This window comes from Enhydra lutris, unplaced genomic scaffold, assembly GCF_002288905.1.
Source record: "Enhydra lutris kenyoni isolate GAN:26980312 unplaced genomic scaffold, ASM228890v2 scaffoldscaffold7, whole genome shotgun sequence".
NCBI lineage: Eukaryota > Metazoa > Chordata > Mammalia > Carnivora > Mustelidae > Enhydra > Enhydra lutris.
This window is the reverse complement of record NW_019154091.1, coordinates 2,528,134-2,535,251: the sequence shown is the minus strand read 5'-3', so window position 1 is coordinate 2,535,251 and position 7,118 is coordinate 2,528,134.

Here is a 7,118-nt window from a genome sequence, read left to right as displayed (position 1 = left end):
GAACAAAAAACATCTAAACATCCACATTCTTAAGTTTTGCCTTAGAAATTCCCACTTCTAACTTCTTTTTAAACCCAAATGATTTCTCACACTTGTATACTACTAAAAATGCCTGTGTATAAATAAGACCTTAGTATCTTCTTCCTTATCTTATCTTTAGGTTAAAAAAAAAAAGAATTATTTGCATATTTAAATGTTACAGCTCAACTGCTTTACTTTTTATTGTGTGGCAGATGCTTATCCTTCATTTCCTAGGTCAATTCTTTTCAGTGGAATTCACCATTTAAATGTTTGTTATTGTTATCTCAGTTTTTTAAATGATTGTTAAAAATTTGAAAATGGACAAATACAAAGGTTCTGCAACAAAGAAAGATATAAATATTGTAATTAATAATAAAGATAAAACCATTTTCATGGGAGATTTATATGAGGATATAGTACACAGTAAAGCTACAAAAATCATCATTTCTATATGTATGTAGAGAAATGTGATTTGAAAATAATTAAGTCCTAAGACATAAATAGAAAAAAATTTAAATCTCTACTGAAGTAAATAATGTAATAAATATCTTACACATGAGTAGAAGTAGAAATTAAAATAGTAACAACACTGTAGAAGGGCAAAATCGCTTATGTGGTAGACAAGCTTGAGAGACTCTCCTACAACATAATGTAAAAGGAACCAAAAGATGAAAGGGATAGACAGGAGGGATTCAGTTCCTAAAGCAATGATTGGAAGAAATGGAACACTAGTGATAAAGATGCAATAAAATGAATATTTTATTTAGCCTGGGGGTGGGGGCAGAATCCTGAAATTGGTAAAACAAAATGATTTACTTTGTACCAGGAAAAAATAATTTTTAGAAGTTATCACCTCAAAACTTCCTGGTGGTATTTTTAAATTTCAAGGAAAAGGAAAGAATTCTGTAAGCAATCAGGAAAATTTAAAAGATTCCCTACAACCTCCAATTTCAGAAATGGAAGGTTAGTTTATTCATACCAACTCTGTTAAAATCATTTTCTTAGAAACATCAAAGAATTCAAAGGATAGTGAGAAGGAGATGCCAAGACAAACTCTAGAAGAAAGTAGATATCTAGAAAAGTTAATAGCCACAAAGCAGCTTTTTCCCTGAGGACATCTGCTGATCCAGATAAGACAGAGTTGCAAATTAGATGACATGAAGAGGCATGAGTCGATAAGTCAAAGTCTAGACCCCACCAGACCTGAGGAACTATATATGAGATAAGCACCTCAAACTAAAATTATGAAGTAAGTAAATCCACCTTCATAACTACAGCCCACATGCAGGGAACTTGAGGAAGGTGGGATTTCATGCTGAGCAAAACAGAGGGGAGAAAATAGAATAAGAGAAACCTGTCTCTTAAAAATGGTAACCACAAATGGTCTCTTGCATAGATTTTCAGCCCTAACTCACATCAGTGGGGTGGTCCAGGAAACCTCAAGCAGTAAATTTAATTTAAAGTGGTTCTGTACTGTTTATGCTTCTGGGGATCTGACAGGCACAAATACAAATCTTAACTAGATGCAAAAACTTTACCCTATGCCCCAGGGAATCCTCACAAATAATTTTTCAAAGACAATTGGTAGTACATAATCAAAAATAAGTAAGCCCACGAGGAAACATGATACCATGAGTGAGAACAGAAACACAAACAGCCAGCAAAAAGAGATCCACAAAAATGTCACATATTGAAATAATCAGAGGATTATATAACAAATAGGCTTGCAAAGTTTAAAGAAATAAGATCAAGATTGAAAATATCTGGAAGGAAGTAGAAATTACGTGAAGTGATCTACAGGATATGAAAAAAAGGCAATGAAAATAGAATACTTAATTTTAAAAACTCAACTGGATGTGTTTAACAACAGACTGAACAAAGCAAAAGAGAGAATTACTAAACTGGAAAACAGACCATAATAATTCACCCAAAATGTAGCATAGAGAGAAGGAGAAATACAGAGAATAATAAAGGAGTGGAGATACAAAAGAAGATATATATGGGCAATGATTAATTTGAGAAGGAGAGAAGAGCTGTATATTAAAGACAGTATTTGAAGAAATGAAAGACTGATAATTTTCCAGGGAGGATGAAAGATACCAATCCATATATTTAAATGAAACTGCAGTAATCATAGGCATGGATAAAATAGTTCCCAATCCAAGTAATGTGAAAGGTATTAATATCTGGAAAAAATATAAGGAATTCTAACAATCCTTTAAGAATTTGAAAATTGAGATTGAAAAGAAGTCCAAAAGAAAAATGAGCAAAGGCATATAAGGCAATTCACAGAGGAAAAAACCTGAATGGACAATATACATATGAAAAGATAACCAACTCAGCAGTAATCAGGAAAATGCAAATTAAAATAATGAGATACAGTTCACATTCACCAAATTAGCAACAATTTTAAAAGTTTGACAAAATCAAGTGTTAAAAAGATTTTGGAGAAGTCAGTATTCTTATATACTACTGATGGAAGCAGGAATTAGTACAGCCACTTTGGAGGACAATTTGATGGTATATTAACTGAAAATGCTCATACCTTACGGTCTCAAAATTCCCATTTTAGAATTTTTTTCTTAAAAAATATAATTGGTGCATAATGTGACATTTACAACCATATTAATTACAATGTTATTCATAATAATGAAAAACTGAAAGAAAATTACATGCTCATCAACAGAGGAAGTGACTATGCAGCATCCCATTTGATGGAAGATTGTGCAACAGTTCAAAGAAACTAACAAGATCTATACTTTTCAATGTGAATAGATCAGAGAAGTATGTTATTGAATAAAGAAGTAACTCAACTAGAAGCACAACAGTCTGAGGTTGAGGTTTTGGAAGAGAAGAAAACAGGTAAAGGAGTAGAGACAAAGAGGATTTTAGCTTTATCTGTTGTATTTATAGTTTTCCAAACTGAATGCCTTCATATTTTGCTGTGTAATTAAAAATTAATATTTTTAAAGTTTAATAATAAAAATTAGTAAGCTTGTTAACAGGATATTCTTATAACAGAGTTTTCATCAGTTGTTAAATTTAAATTCAAAGTACAATCTTTTGCAACATCGTATAGCTTTACTCCACTTTTTGTACCAAAGTATGTTATTCGGTGCCTGAGTTCTTTCATTCAGCCTTGGTTAAAATAATAGCTGTAATGATAGCGATGTGTTTCAACATTATATAATGAAAAACTTTGAATTGTTAACATCAGTGCATTTAAAAATGCAAAGCATTGGGCTAGCTATTACTCCTTGTTCTAGCTAGGTAATGAAGGAGTTTAGATAATATGTATATACCAGTAACTATAAAATTTAAATTAAAACTATACTTATTCTGTATCATGTTATCTTAAAGTTAAATTTCTATCTAAGTTTACAAAATAAGAGTTTTCCTATAATACTCAAAGGTTTGTTTTAATAATTTCAAGGACTGTTGACTTTTAAAATGCTGAGAATATAAATTCTTGTTATAGGAAACTACATTTTTTAGAATGTTGGCCTTAGAGAATTGTCTTTGTTCACATGAAACTGTAAACCATGTTTGTCATAGTTTGCATGTTCTCTAAGTTTACAATAGTCTGACACTCCCCCTGACCTTCTCCCCACTCCAACCTTACTTGCAATTAATTCACACAGAGTAGATGGCTTTTCTTTCCTTTTTCTTTATTTCTTTCTTTTTTTTTGCAGTATGAAAAAGTATATTGAAGACTTTTCTTGCAGAACTTATTTTTGCAATTAAATTAAGTGATTCAAACAGATTACTTTGAAGGTACAAAGTGGAATCTTATTCCATTACATATGATTCATCAGGAACTTAATTTAAAGTAAAAGTTATAAATGGAACATCATAAACATAGCAATTAACATTCTGCTTTTCCCTTTACAACAATAAGTTCCCTCCTGAGAAAGATTTAAATAGAAAAGTAAAAACAGAAAAAAAAATACTAAAAGAAAGCATGAGGTTTAAAAAGAAAACCTCTTAAGTAGAGAAAGTCTGACTAAAACCATAAAAGATTGATGAATTAAACTATATATGAATAAAAAGTCTAAATTTTCTAAAGAAATAAACAAAGTCAAAGCACAAACAATAAACTGGAAGAAAATTCACAATACATATTACAAAGGGCTAAGTTCATAAAATGTATAATTTTGTGAACACATAAAACAAAAACCAACAAGAAAAGTGAGCAAAGGTCATGAGCAGATAAGAAGAATATACAAATTAATTTTTTTTAAGATTTTATTTATTTATTTGACAGAGATCACAAGCAGAGAGGCAGGCAGAGAGAGAGAGGAGGAAGCAGGCTCCCTGCCAAGCAGAGAGCCCGATGCGGGGCTCGATCCCAGGACCCTGGGATCATGACCTGAGCGGAAGGCAGAGGCTTTAACCCACCGAGCCACCCAGGCGCCCCCAAATTAATTTTTAGAATAAAATGAAAAACTATAATGAGATATTAATTTTCACTTATCAAATGAGAAAAAAACTTATAAGTTTTATAAAAAGAGTAAAAGGCACTCATATATTAGTGGGAATTTCACATGGCATAATCCCTATGAGAGCCCTGACATTGTCTGTTAAAATTTTAAATGCACAAAATTGTCATTCCTATGTCCTACTTCTAGTATTGTTAGTCAAATACATTCAAATAATGTGCAAAGAAGTTGTACAAACAATTCACTGTAGCACTCCTAATAACAAAAATCAGGAAACAACCTAAATTCCCATCAATTGCTACAATAAATCATGGTGCATCTCTAGGACGGAATGCAAAATACAATCATGGAATAATATCCAAGACATCTTGTTACATGGAAAAGGCAAAGTACAGAGCAGTATGCAAAATACGATTGTGGGTCTGTTTTTAGACTGTATTTATGTATGAGAACAGGTATACATGACATCATAGGAAATATAAAAAACCCACAGCAGTGACAGGACTGAGGGGCAAGGGTAGGAAGGGAACTTACTTCTAGTTGTACACTAGCTGATGTCTTTTGAGTTGTTTTTTTTTTGTTTGTTTGTTTGTTTTTTGCCAAGAACACATATTACCTGTTTAAAAAGGAATTATTAAAATTTGGTGGGAGGGGAGAATATATAAGTACATGTAAGTGCTTGATAAATTGGGCAATCTGGGTATAATTTTATTTTCTAGAAGGATTAACTTAAGAATAGCCACAAAAACAAAACAAACAAAACTTCAGAGACTAAGCAGTATAGTAACTAGGGATTGTAATGTGCAAACCCAGTTAGATAAGAGCACATCAATGTGGTCAGGATAGCAGTTGAATTTTATAACTCTGGAATTGCAGCTACCTTTCTCTTCTGCGGAGTTGTGTCTAAGTTCTGGGAATCTGACATTGACTGCAGGGGAGGAAATAGAGCGGTTCTAGCACTGGAATCACCTCTCTACACAGATGTCCACAGAGACTTCTCTATCCCAGTTGCTCTTCAGTCATCAGTCCACACAGCATAATGAGAAATGGTCCTCTTTCCTATCGAAATAGCTGCTTCAGGATCTGCAGTTCTCTTTACTTCCTCCATACCATCTGAGAATAGAAGAGGATTCTTTCTCCACCTCTGTACATGCTATGTTAAGGAATGTGACTCTCTGTAAGGCTGGCATGACTTTATCTTCTTGGGTATGAAAGGCATGATGTCCAAGTCACCTCCCAACCCATCCCCAAGCTTCTCTAAGTTCTGGCACCTCCTCAGCTGTCAGCCTGGAAAGTAGACAGCAGGAACCCTTTCTCTGGGCCCCCCAGATTCCCTGATTTCATAGGTATCTCTTCATAGAATCTCTCTCCTCTCATCCTTCAGGAATCTTTTTTTGTCTGGTAAAACAAGAACCCAATCTTTCTCATTGTTTCTCAGAAACATTTTGTCTATACCCTGAGTCTTCCAACTTCACGTAAGTCCTAGGCTTTAAGAAACATGCCCCCCCTTTTTTTACCATGTTACCTCACTTACCTGACGAAAAGATCTCAGAGCCAATTCTCCTCCTGACAATAGAGATTCTAAGAAGAGAAAAAAAGCATAGGTTATTAGTTTAAGATTGAATATTAACCCACACTCAAAATAATGGGAGACATTTAAAGTGGTAGGACAGGGATTGGAACCAAGCACTCTGGCTGCAAGAGTGTCCTTATATATAATCATTATTATTATAGTCTTCACGTCTACTCAAAAACACTTCTTGCTGTCCATTGCACAATATAGTGCATTAGAGCAAATTTTCATTTCCAAATGAACTTCAAGAATACTATTTGAGAGAGAAAGATGACTGGGTGTTCAAGATAAAAGCTAATGTCCTGGGTGGTTTTAGAAAGTATATAAAGACAGAATGCAGAAGACACTCTCATACTTTCACCTTCTGGTTAGTGAAATCTCCCTGTTTCCAAGGTAGATGACAACATGGGAAGGGGTAGATACATCCTACCTTTTACCAGCTCAACCCCATATTCCTCCTCTGGGCCCTTTCCACAATTTGATTATTGGAAATTCCTCCCAATATAGGCCAAATCATTGGCCAGTAAGCCAGGGTTCAGTACTACTATAACTTCATATTTCTTCTAGTGTCTTCATTAATATTTTATTAACATATAATGTATTATTTGTTTCAGCGGTACATGTCTGTGATTCCTTAGTTTTACACAATTCACAGCACTCACCACAACATATACCTTCCCCAATGTCCATCAGCCAGTGATCCCATCACTCCCACCCTTCTCCCCTCCAGCAACACTAAGTTTGCTTCCTGAGATTAAGAGTCTCTTATGGTTTGTCTGCTTCTCTGGTTTTATTTTGTTTAATTTTCCCCTCCCTTCACCTATGATCCTCCGACTTGGTTCTCAAATTCCTCATATCAGTGAGATCATTTGATAATGTTTTTCTCTGACTATTTCACTTAGCATAATACCCTCTAGTTCCATCCATGTCAATGCAAATGGCAAGATTTCATTTCTTATGATGGCTGGCTACATAGTATTCCATCATATATGTGTATGTGTGTGTGTGTGTGTGTGTGTGTGTGTGTGTGTGTGTGTATAATTTGGCTATGGCTATTGTGGACATTGCTGCTATAAATGTTTCAG